The following is a 13,496-nucleotide window of genomic DNA, read 5'->3' as shown; positions in this document are numbered from 1 at the left end:
TAGTAAAAAGAAATACTGTTTTTAGAAAGTCAGAATCACATGGCAGTTACCTTAAAAAAAACCCCAAACACTTTAAACAAAGCCTAAACACAGACATACTTTGCCCCACAGATGATAACAGTAGCAAGACAAGCAGGGTTAAGGTACCTGCTCCTTTCTTCAGCTCTTTTCTTCAAGAACTACATAGTCAGAGAGGCAATGGCGATGTGCAGAGAGAGAGCTGAACTTTCTGAGCAACCAGTTTTAAAATAGGGGAAACCTTTGCTATTGAGCAGTCAGAAGGTGTACACAAGCCCTTGAAGAGCAGATCAACAAATAGCTGACATGTCCTTAGAGAGGTGATGTGCCATTATGCAGGGGTATAAGCAACCTCATATAACCAGCATGCTTAAGTCTAACTAATGCATGAAAGGGTTAACACTATTAGAGTACCTGTAAGCTGTCCTGCCAGGCTTACCTATGTCACTTCCATAACAGGCATCCCCAACCTGCGGCTCTCCAGATGTTTTGGCCTACAACTCCCATGCTAACAGGACCAGTGGTCAGGGATAATGGGAATTGTAGTCCAAAACATCTGGAGGGCCAAAGGCTGGGGATGCCTGCCTTACAAGGAAATAGGCAATCAAGCCTATTGTTCCCCCCACTCCACCTGAGGTGGCTGTGTCTGGGACCCTGAGATGTGTGGGTCACGTGGGCTCCGTGTGGAGACACGTTTTGCCACCTGGCCCCATGGATTTCTCCGTGGGACCGGAAAAGGACACAGGGCGCCTTGCAATAAAATTAAGACATGTGTGGGTTCCAGCATCCAAGGCTCAAACAGATACGAAGCAAGGGATCCATGTATAGATCTTCTGACAGGTTTCCTGTTTAAACCTTATAGCAGCCATGCTAGGCACGTCTCGGCCTACCATTAGGCTTTAATTGGTCCAAAATGCAGCAGTCAGATTTCTGGCTGGGGTTCCATTTAGATCCCAAATAACCCCTGTTTTAAAACAGCCATGCTGGTTGCCAATTCATTTCTGGGCCCAATTCAAGGTGCTCACATTAATATTTAAAGCCCTAAACGACTTAGGCCCCAAATATCTGAAAGACCACCATCTTCCCTACAGACCCTCTTGAGTATTAAGATGGGCAGAGGCAGCCCTCTTGGTAGTTTTTCTACCCTCAGATGCTTGGGGCTGTGGTGAAAGCCTTCTCTGTGGTGGCCCCTAAGCTGCTGAACTCCCTCCCCACAGAGTTGTTTCTGGTGCCTTCATTGTGCAGCTTTCAGCGAATACTGAAGACACACCTGTTTAGCCTGGCTATGTTTTTAGGATCCACCTTATTTTTGTGGTTGTAAGTTATTTGAAACTGTTTTCAGTATTATGCTTTAATGTTGTAACCCGCCTTGGGACCTTAGGCTGAAGGATGGGTAATTAATAATAATAATAATAATAGTCAGAAGAGGGTGTTCATTCAGATGGCAGGTGCTGGGAGAAGGTCAGTGGTGATGACCTTCAGGAAGACAAAGTTACATATGCTCTGTAGCCTATCATGCACCTCCTAAGCTAATCTGTTTCCCGCAGGTATGGTGGTAGTGCTGGACAATGCATATCCTCTCACATCTTGAGTCCTAAAACCGGGATGCACATCTTACCACCCATGGTCCTCTGTAAGTCATGTGACCTGCACAAGATCATAGAACTCAAAAGATGCACTTTTGGGGGCTGTGCTTGCACAGCATCCAAAAACTTGTATTTGGGGGTGCTGCTGTTTTTGGCACAAGATCATGGCACCCAAAATGGCCACTGTGCTCTCATGCAAGAAAATGGGACGCCCCGTTTTTTTCTGAGACACCTGTGGTGTATGACACTGTTGCTAGGGTAGAAGTAAGATTAAACAACCTGTCTGGTTGGCTATTTTTCATGAAATGTGGGTAAGGGGCAGGGAGGATCTTCTTGTCCTTGGAAATTGAGTTCAGAATGTCTTGGGCCAGCCTTGAGCGACAGAAAATAATCAAATTGTTTTTAACTCTTTCCCACATGCTTTTTCCAAAATTTAAATCGACTCCTCTGCCAAACTGGGGGGAGAAAATGAGGAATGATACAATTACCTCTATACCTCCCCTATAGGGCTAATAACAGCCACGATGGGGCACAAATTGGAGAAATTGCTCAAAGGGGGGCTTAACCATAGATGTCAACTGTCCCCTTTTTTAAAGGGAAATTCCCTTATTCCGAATAGGATTCCTCGCAAGAAAAGGGAAAAGTTGACAGCTATGTTAAGCACCCCCTTTCCCAGCGGCTTATATTCAAAGAACAGCAACACTGGGAGACCCAAGTACAGGTTGCCTGCATTATGTTTGTTTTGTCTCTAAGCGGGTTTGCAAAAAGCTAGATGGGAATATTCTCTTTCAATAAAGTAATCACAAATAGAATGATTCCATATTTACTATTAGGTGATTAGGCTTCACATTTAATGTCAACAACTCCACTTACCTTTTCTCGTGTAACATTTTGAGCTAATAAATTCCCTCCCAATTCAGCTTTAGCAAAGCATGATGCATTAACCTCACTGTGATACCTAAACAGTCCTACAATTAATCTGCCTCCTTAAGGTTGTTTTGTACCCAGTTCCCCAGATGACTGCTAATATTTAATAGATTTCCACTGAGCATCTGTGTAAAAGGATGTTTATGGACAAGGCCTAATTTATGAACACAAGTACCATTATTCATCATTACTCTCATTATGGTACAAAAGACTTATCTTGACCTTTAAAGTAACACAATTTGTAGATGCATGCAGAAGATTACAAAGAAATACAATCCATTTCTCTAATAATATGACTGCCGAAGTTAATGGCAGCATCAGCCATCTGAGAAATGAAGAATAAGTTAAGTGCAGTTTTTAAATATTTCGATACAAAAGCCTGAAACAAGTAAAATGGGCTTTTATAATTGGAAAGGGTTTACCTTTGAAGGAAGGAGTAGATGTGTGATGTCATTATACAGCTTTTCAGTTTCTTAATTCAAATTTCTCTCTCCTAAATAATACTACCATCTTTTTTCTCTTTTACTCACTGATCTGATTTTGAATTAACTTACTGCCAGAAAAGTGCTATAAGAAGGATATATTTGCAAAACTGCTTTGCAGTATAATGCAGAGCATTATCATGAAGCTCAAGAGTGGTGTAGTGGGCTTGGAAATGAGACCCGGATCAAGTCCTCTCGGAGCCCAGTGGAGAAGCTCACTGAGTGATCCTGGGCCAGTCACTCTATCTTTCTAACCTACCTTGCAAGGTTGTTGTGAGGATAAAATGGGTGGGTGGGAAGAGAATCTTGCTGCTGTGAGCCCTTGGGAAGGAGAACAGAATAAAAATGTACTCTACAATGAAGTGAAGGACATGAGACAGGAGTTGATAATGCAGGTGAGCTGCGCACAGGTGGGCTGCATGCAAGCTGCCGGCCAGCTCTGTGGAGGCTCCTTTTATTGACACAATATGCAAACCCAGGCAGATACATTTTGGGCTGTGACCTTTACACATCTTTCAGTCCCGAGATGGTGGGGTGGTACAAAGTTATTTTGGCACCTGTCCACTGCGTCACTTTCCCCTTGCACAGTGTATGACGAAGGAGACAAAGGTCTCAGAGACAAAGGTCACAGACAGGACAGCGCAGACTACTGAGATCACATAAGGTTAGACAGAGGGCATGATGTTCAGACAGCTGTGGCTTTATCTGTGTGGGGGAGTGTGCCCCGCACCCCAAAGTCACGCGTGCAGGCAGGCTGAGGCTGCCTGCGGGTGGGGAGTGTGCTCCGGACCCAGCGATCATCCCTACACTACAAAGCAAGAGGCGGCTGAGACACCTCAGCTCAAATTGTAAACAGGTTGCTCAGTTTTTTTTAGTTTTGAGCATTTATTTTAAAAAGGTATGAATTGGCTCGCAGGATCAGTATCATCGGTGGCAGGTAGAGATTGGTCTCTGCAAGTATTTCCATATGTCTATTAGTGAAATAGTTGAGCAACAATCCTTAACTCACCTTCGGAGTAGGTGCATTTTTACGATTACGTTAAATAATTTGAATACTGTAGCTTCACTGATGCCTGATCCCATGCATGTTTACTCAGAAATAAGTCCAACATTGGAATCAGTGGGATTCCACTGTAAGCGTGTATAGGATCGTAACAATAATGAAGGAAACAAAGGCATTCAAGCATATTGCATTCCCTTAGAAATTCTAAATATGTCAATCTCTATCTCTCTATCTTTGCGTCTGTGTTAAGCTGCAGTGTGCAAATGCACACAGGATTGCCCTGCTGGTGTGTATGTGACTGTAAATAGTGGGTTAGAGACAAGCAGATACACACACCAATTTGTAGTCTGGCATTATTATGATTACAGCATAATCATATGCATGCGTATTCAGAAGTAAGTCCCACTGAGTTCTTTGCAGCTTACTGCTACATAAGTGGATATACTCTGAGACAATTTGATGAAGAGTGGTATATAAATTCATATATATATATATATATATATATATATATATATATATGAACATACACACACGTTATAGTTGTTGCGTCTCACTGTTCTGGATTAGGTATTACCATAATGCAAATTTATTTAAGGACATATAGGACAAAAAATTAAAGCACAATAACAGCCAGTTTCAGAGACATATTACAATACCTTCACTACAGCTTTGAAGTAATTGTAATCAGGAGAGAGGAGTTATCACAATTGGAAGATTTCACTGAATAGCTCCATTCCATATATAACACACAATCAAATTTTCAGTATTGTTTAGTCCTACTACTATTCATTATTTTTTTTTTTTTTTGGCGCACTGATTAATTTAAGACATAGTTAATTGAGCAACCAAATGCTCAGGAAAGGGAGAGACAATTTACTCTAGAAACCTACCTATTCTCATTAATAAAAAAGGTAGATGGTTAAAATGAGTAAAAGTCCTTTTTTATGAAGATGCCCCAGGAATGGAGCAAAACTCCTTTGCTGAACTGAAATCAGCATATTCTCTTAATAAAGACTCATTTCTGCAACCAGGTATGATGTAATCTTTCACTGTATCCAAACCATTAGTTAAAAGACCATTGTGCTTTGTTTTTATTTATTTTTTTTAAAAAAATATGTATAATCCACCTTTCATCAATGTTGATACTAGGGTACAACAAAGGAATATACATAACTGAATTCATACAGCAATAAAACATCAAAACAAACTCTTCAAAATAAATACACAATAAAGACAGGTAGAGGCAGCAAAAAACTTGTAGTGCCAGCAAGTGACCTGTGACATCATGTATGCAAGGAAAGCTTTCTGCAATGAAGCTAAAGCCCTGTTAGATTGTTGGAGGAAAGACAGAAGTCTAAAGGCAGAAAGGAACTTGTACATGCAGATTTAATTCATGGCAGCAACAAATATTATTCATCGCCGATAAAATTTGAGATTGTTTATCTTACTAATATCATAAAATGAAGATGGGAGAAGCTGTGTTTACCCATCGTGCATCTTTTGTTCTGGAAAGGATTTCCACATTATCTTTCTATGTCCTTCTAAACCAGACACGGTCAGTGAAGAGTAGGTGGGTTCCCACAAAGCAAGACACAGTGATAACAGCAAGAACCTTTATTGAACGAACAGAACTGGACCACAGAGGCAAAGCAACTGCTTATATACATTTCTACAGGCCTGGGCCACTCTCAACATGATTGGCTGTCTAAACTCCCAAGCTGCGAATCGTAACCCAGAGTTTAAGGGCCAATGGCAGTGGCCCAAATCCTGAAATGTTCTGTGTTTGGATATCATGTACCAAATCAGAACACAGGGGCTCAGAATCCTTAGTCCAGACTCGAGCTCAGGCAAACACAGACCACTGTCAGCTCAATGTAAAGTTGGCACTATCTAATAGAAATGGCTTCAGGTTATAGAATTCATTGCTCAGTCATAGCACAGAAATCATGCGCTTGTTCTTAGGGTGACAGAAAATTGCCCAGAGGCAGCCAGTTATCCATTACTGTTCCAAACTAAACAAAAAGCTCTTTATTTTTTGTTTTTGTTTTAAATGTTATATTAAATGTTAAAGTTCTGTATGATTTTCCTCCTTTCCCTGTGATATAATGTAGTTATGTATATGGTCTTAAAATGTAAATCGCTTGGAGACCTTTTAGGTAGCAAGTGGATACTATGTTTATATTATTATAATAATAAATAATCATATCATAATCATAATAATGCATTGGCTAGTAATCAAAGAAAATAACCCACGCAGGAGAAGGACCTAATGTAAATGATTTTCATTTTTTCCCCCTGAGCAGCTTGGAAGGAGCTATGTCTTTTTTACTGGTTTGCCCCGGCTTAACTGGGAGCAATCTCCAGCATGAGGCTAGGCATAGACAAATCTGAAGATCCTGTTGCCGATGGTAATGTTAGAGGGCTGCATAAGAATTGTGTACCAATCGGGTTGCCACTAGCCATACCTTCCAGTTCTGTTGTTCTGGGTCAGAGAGTCCCAAAGGATGAAGCTTTTGTAAGGGAGTAAGATGGAGGTTTTAATGTGGTCCTTTCCGTCCCTCCTTAGGGACATCACAGAGGCCTGCATGCCAGATAGTTCATATAATTCCTAAAGGAGAAATTGTGAACTTGTGGCCTGTCAGATGTTGTGTGACACCGACTCAGCCACAAGCAGCATGGCAAATGGTGAGGGGTGCTGGGAGTTGTAGTCCAACAACATCTGCAGGCCCACAGCTTCCCCATGCCTCTCCTAGAGTCTGAAAATCAGGCAGACAGGCTTCTTCCCTGTTCCAGCCATCACAAGAAAACTCTGTGCCAGCCAGCTCTCTTGATTAAGGTTTAATATGTTGTTCCAGTTTGTATAAAGATCACCAGTGTCAAAGCAATGATTCTTCAACATCAACTTTGTTGGACTGGTCATGTTGTGCAGATGCCTGATGATCGTCTTCCAAAGCAACTATTCTATTCCAAACTTAAAAATGGAAAGCGTAATGCTGGTGGTTCACAAAAGAGGTTTAAGGACTGTCTCAAGGAAAATCTTTAAAAATGTAGTATAAACACTGACAACTGGGAAACACTGGCCTGCGAGCGCTCCAGTTGGAGAACAGCCTTTACCAAAGGTGCCATGGGCTTTGAAGACACTCAAACTCAGGACGCAAGGGAGAAATGTGTTAGGAGGAAGGCACGCTTGGCAAATCTACACCATGATCAACTCCTGCCCGGAAACCAATGTCCCCACGTGTGGATCCAGAACTGGCCTCCACGGTCACTTACGGACTCATTGTTAAAACCGTGTTTATGGAAGACAATCTTACTCGGCTATAAGTGATCGCCAAAGAAATATTGCCAGAACCCACATGGGTGCCCATATGGTGATGAGCCAACATGCAGCCTCACATCCACCATGAGATGACCTCCTGAACAAAGTAGATGCATCACACCAACACACAATCCAAGTGGTGAATGAGGAGCCCATGCACTCTGGTGCCAATGTGTTGTGCCTGAATCATACATAAGGACATCTGCACAGTAGAGGGGAGAAAGCCATGCTTGCTCTGGTAACATGTGAAAATGGCAGCTGGATCAGGCAAAGCTACTTTATTTAAACAGCATTGTAATTTATATGAAGTTGTGATGATCTCAGTGTTAGGATTGTTCTCTGGCTCATAAGGTGCTGAATTTACAGTGCCATAGTATGGAGAAAGGTGCAAGCAGCGAGTCTAGCTTATGAGGTTGCTTGTTCCATGAAAACAAAGTGCTGTATCATTAATCAGGTCCTTAGCTTTTGTCTGTGACAGAATAGTGTGTGAGAGCTCCAACTGGTGAAATCTACAGAGCAACATCCAGGTGTGCTAAGTCTTATTTTGAAACAGGCATTAAACTGCTCTCCAAAAGGGGAATAATTAAGTATGAATTGAGGTGGGGTGGGGTGGGGAGAATGAAAGCCATCAACAGTGCATTAAAATGGCAAAATATTTTTTGTATAAAAATGACCATTTTAAATGCCATTACCCTCACTCTAAATGCTAGAGGTGGACAGTCAAGGAAAGCATATACGTATTCCACTTTTCTAGATGAACCAACATTTGAGGACCGATTAGCTCAATGTCTGAGGGGTTAACACCCCCGCCGCCGCTGCCGCCACCGCCTATTCCAACAAGTGTCTGTGAAAAGCAGAGCTAATCTGAAAACTGGCCATGTCAACCATGAAGTTATTTCAATACTCCCCCCCCCCCACCGCCTAACAAGATGATTAATCCCATTACACTCTCACAAGCCTATTTCCCCATTTAATTAAGGACTTTTAAATAAAGTGCAGCTTGCAAGGGTAAAACTCTGATTTGTTAATGTGATCTTATCAACATTTTTACACCCCGGCTTTTCAGCCATCAGCCAGCTTTGTTTGTTTATTCAGTTACCTCAGCCTGTCCTGGATGGTATGGCTACTTGTGAAAAGTCATGTAAAACATCCGATTAAAACAGGAATATGACACTCATTTCATGTGGCCCTTGGTCTAATAATAATATTTCCATGGAGGTGGAGGAGGGGGGCTGGTAGGGAAATGGTGTGAAAGATGGAACGGATGAAACGGGAAGAGGAAGTGAAAACATGTCTTTTCCAGCAATTAGTTCAGATTTTTGCTAAGAGTGATCCATTCTGGATCGCCACCAGGTGGAGGAGAGGAAAAGAAAGCAGGGGGGATGGGGAAGAGATGTGCCCTGCCCATTGGGGGCTATTGCCCCACCCACCCCCACATTGCAGCCTCTGACATATTACCGCTAAGGAAATGTGGTGCTTGGCAGAAGTGGGGTTCTACATCTTTGGAATAAAATAGATACAATTGAATACAATTATGCAAGGTCTAAGAATACTGTGGGACGCGGGTAGCGCTGTGGGTAAAACCTCAGTGCCTAGGGCTTGCCGATCTCATGGTCGGCGGTTCGAATCCCCGCGGTGGGGTGAGCTCCCATCTTTTGGTCCCAGCTCCTGCCCACCTAGCAGTTCGAAAGCACCCTTAAGTGCAAGTAGATAAATAGGTACCGCTTTATAGCGGGAAGGTAAACGGCGTTTCCATGTGCTGCGCTGGTGCTGGCTCGCCAGAGCAGCTTCATCACGCTGGCCACGTGACCCGGAAGTGTCTCCGGACAGCGCTGGCCCCCGGCCTCTTAAGTGAGATGGGCACACAACCCTAGAGTCGGACACGACTGGCCCGAATGGGCAGGGGTACCTTTACTTTACCTTTAAGAATACTGTATCGGTCAGATCCATCTTCATCTATTTGCATCCCGCCTTCTTGTAGTTAAACCATGCTCAAGGTGGCTTGCAACACCAAAAAAGTTACAAAAATATAACAAAATTTCAGTGGTCATAAATAATCCAGCAGGGATGTCTCTAAATTATTTTGCTTTCTTACTCCCATTGGGGAGAGTTTGTCAGGAGATAAGAGAGGAACTCTATTCTGATCAAGCACAGCTCTTGTTATGGTCTTCATTTAAAAAAATACAGTGGTACCTCTAGTTGTGGACACAATCCGTTCCAGGGTGCCGTTCGCACCCCAAAAAGTCCGCAACTAGAGCGGCGCTTCTGCGCAAGCGCTGAGTGCAATAGAGTGCTTCTGCACATGCACAAAGCACACAGAACACTTCTGCACATGCACGTGTGGCGAAACCCGGAAGTATGCACTTCTGGGTTTGCCGCATTCGCAAGCCAAAAAGATGCAACATGAACCTAACACAACACGAGGTATGACTGTAAATCGGATTCCACATTCTTTGGCCATATGAAGTGGAAAGTATGAATACAGAGGCAGTAATATTTCTAATGCCAGTTGAGGGGAACTACAGAAGGAGAGGGTCCTCTTGTGTTTGGGACCTGCTTGTGGGTTGCCCACAGACATCTAGTCAGCCAGAAGACTAGAAGAGGATGCTGGACTAGATGAGCAATTGGCCGGATCCAGATTACGGAGGTGACATAAACTGCCCATTCCCTGTACTGACCTGGTGTGTTCAGTGCCTGCATGTTTGCAAGGACTGAGGGAAAACAACGCTCTGCTATTCGCAATGTGGATCCTTCCACAAATGACACTGTGCCCAGCACAGTGGAGCCTGGTAGCTGTCCCAAAATAAAACATTTCTAGATATTTTTCATACTAGTTCAAAAACAAAAGAGTTTCCTTGATATATTTCTCAATCGCTGAAGACCTCTGACTGGAAGACAGAACCTGCCTCAAAGCTTGCAATTTACATGCATTTAAACACAATCACTTCAAGATGCAAGAAAAAAATTATTTTGCTTTCGAAAAATAACACAGTGAATCGTAGAAATAACGAAATATCCCTGACTCCTGTACTCTCATTATTAATGCCTGTCACTTAATGAATAAAACATTGTATTATACTGTGTCAAGGCCTTATGGAACAAGGTACTTATCCAAGTGGAAAGGCAGATTCTGATCTTATATAAGTACCACCTGAAAACAAGAGAATTTATTTATTTACTTGCCACATCTCTTTACTGCCTTTAGCATCAATGTTCTCAAGACGGTTTTCATGCAATAACAATGTAAACCCTTTAACATATTCAAAATTATGACATGTTTAAAGAAAACCATTCAAAAGCAAAACAACTATAAATATAGCACTACTTCATTTAACCCTAAGTGCCTGGTACCATTGTCTCTGAAATTAGACCAAATGCCTTAAGAGAGAGAATGTATTTCACAGGTCTGGGGCTACAACTGAAAAGACTCTGCTCCTAATAGAAAGTGATCTCATCTCCAAGAAAGATACATTTGAAGTGGAGACACTCTCTGTGGATCGTAAAATCCTGCAAGAGGCTTATGGGGTTGGGGAGGAGTGTTTTCTAAAATATTCAAGATCCCTGACATATATGGGTTTGAAGATTTTAAAAATAGCACTTTGGACCCTTGGATGTAAATTGGTAACCAGTTAAGATATTCCAGAATTGCCATAATGTGTTCTTTCCAGCCCACAGCAAGATTCTGTGCTACTGAAGTTCCCAAGTCATTTTTAAAGGTAGACTCCATAAATGAGCCGAATCATGCAGCCATTTTCTCACTCACAGTCTAGTTCGTCTTGACACTACTATTGTCTTGTTGCTGTTCTTTTGCTGCCATGCTGCTCTTTTGCAGCCATTTTGTCTCTGTAATTTTGCTGTCTGCTGGCTCTCTCTCTCTCTCTTTTTTTAAAATGATATTTATTAAAATTTCAAAAACAAAAAGTTACATAGTTAAAGAGAGAAGAAACAAGGAAAAATATATATAAAAAGAGAGAAAGAAAATACAAAATACAAAGTACAGAAAAAAATAAAAAAGAAACACTTAAAAACAAATTAATCCTTCCGTATCTTACATTTCATTTCCTTGCTTCCCTGACCTCCTCTCACCTCCCTTTTTTGTATTCCAGTTCAATTGGTTAATTCAGCAATTCCTTTCCCTCTTTGTTTATATCTTAGTCCTTTAACTTAATATTTTATAACTTTAGATTCTCACCTATTAACCATCCATTTTTACATACACCTTTATGACATTGCTACTAGAACCACTTAATTTCATTCTAACATCATTCTAACATTCATTAATTTTACAATATTTCTGTAAATAGTCTTTAAATTTCTTCCAATCTTCTTCCACCGACTCTTCTCCCTGGTCTCGGATCCTGCCAGTCATTTCGGCCAATGCTGTCTGCTGGCTCTCAGCCAGCAGCACATGAGTTCAGTCTCCTTTTGAGATGAACTCGCAGTCTCTTTCTTTATGTAACCACTAAGTAAAGCGTGCCTTTCAGGGATCATATCATGAACTGAAATGTGAGTAAACTTTTTGTTACTTTACTCAGAAAGACTCTTGTGTCTTTATTCTTTTAAGAGGGATTAAAGGGGACACCAAGAAATAATCTTAACTAAGAGATTCAAACGAATCTGCAAACTAGCTTCCAGCTTTATTAAGGGGAATTTGCTCTGCTACATCACTCACTAGCATGAGTAAAGGAAGGAAAATATATATTCAATATATACTTTCCTACTATCCTTAACATTCCCACAAGAAGCTCCCCTCTTTGCCCCTATCAGCAGAGGGACACCAATTGGCTGATCTAGATGCCTTTCTCCCTACTGATGTGTGACCATGCCCACACCATTTTGTGGCCCTTCCTCCTTTTCTGCTCTTTTAATTGTGGCGACCGTTTTGCCACAGCCATATGGCCACTGTTTTGTGAAATGCTATGCCCCAACAGCACTTTCTCAAAATTCCAAATATGTGCAACAGCCGCAAAAGGTTGGGGACCTCTATTCTAGCATGAAATGTGATTACTGTGATCTCATTTGTCAATTTAATAAGTTGCCACACTTGGTTCTGAGGGCAACAAGCATGCAGGTCATTGGAGGCAATCTCTGGACCTACAGTGGAACAATATTCAGGTCCACCCCACCCCCAATGCTATCTGTATGCTGAATAAACTGCCGTTAGCTTTAGTCTAACTTGTGCATTTCCAGATGAATACCAATCAGGCACATGTTCTTCTGCTCTGCCATCCTACCTATTAAATTGGAAGAAAGGAACAGTGTTATAATGGCAATGGATAGAAAGGAGGCAAATAAAAGCCTAAAGTTCTAATCAAAACTCTAATCAGAAAGATGACAAATGGTGAAGATTATTAAATTTTCTTTGCTCCGTTGATGAATTTAATAAAGAACTAATCAAAGATCATTAGAAAGCTTTTGTGCTTGGTATGCATTGTAGCTGGATTGCAATCTGAATTTGTGTTTTACTGGTTACCTAGGGTTGGATTGGACATGTAAATATGAGGGGGGAAATAATTTTAAAATCAGCTATATGTACCAAATGTACATGTCACTTAGTGCATTTGCACATTTATGTGCTTCGATCCAGTGATTAGAAGACTGAAGTCATTGTTTAATATTTTCTAATGATCTTTGATTTTCTAATGACCTTTGATTAAATTGATCTTGTCGCAATTTTTTTTTAAAATTTTTTTAAAAAGGAGAGTTGCAGTTCCAAAGAAATGCAATTATGTAGTCTGCTAGTTATGGGGCTCTGAGAAGAAACTAAGAATGCCATTCTTCTCAGTCTGGATATTCACACACATACACAGTTCTATGGCAGTCACTTTCAGGGTGATTGGCTGCTAACACCAATCCGCAGCTTCCCTCAACCATGCCAGAATAAAAATGTTTTTGCCAGCAGGAGAAAGATAGCCAGAACAGAATTACCAGTGCTTCATGGGGCAAGGTGTTTCACAATATAGGCACAGTCACTGACTTGTCATCAGCAGTGCTTCCTATGTGGGACACGGAGAAGTGCCTTTCCTCTGAAACCATGGGGCAGGCAAAAAGATGCACAAAGAGGCCATTTCCCAGGTATCCTGGATCCAAGCTATTTGGGGCTTCTAGGTAATCACTAACGCTATGAATTGTACCCAGAACAAAACGGGCAGGCATTACAA

The sequence above is a fragment of the Podarcis pityusensis genome (genome assembly GCF_964106645.2).
Source record: "Podarcis pityusensis genome assembly, chromosome: 1".
NCBI lineage: Eukaryota > Metazoa > Chordata > Lepidosauria > Squamata > Lacertidae > Podarcis > Podarcis pityusensis.
The sequence above is the reverse complement of the archived record's forward strand: the minus strand, read 5'-3'. Positions refer to the sequence as shown.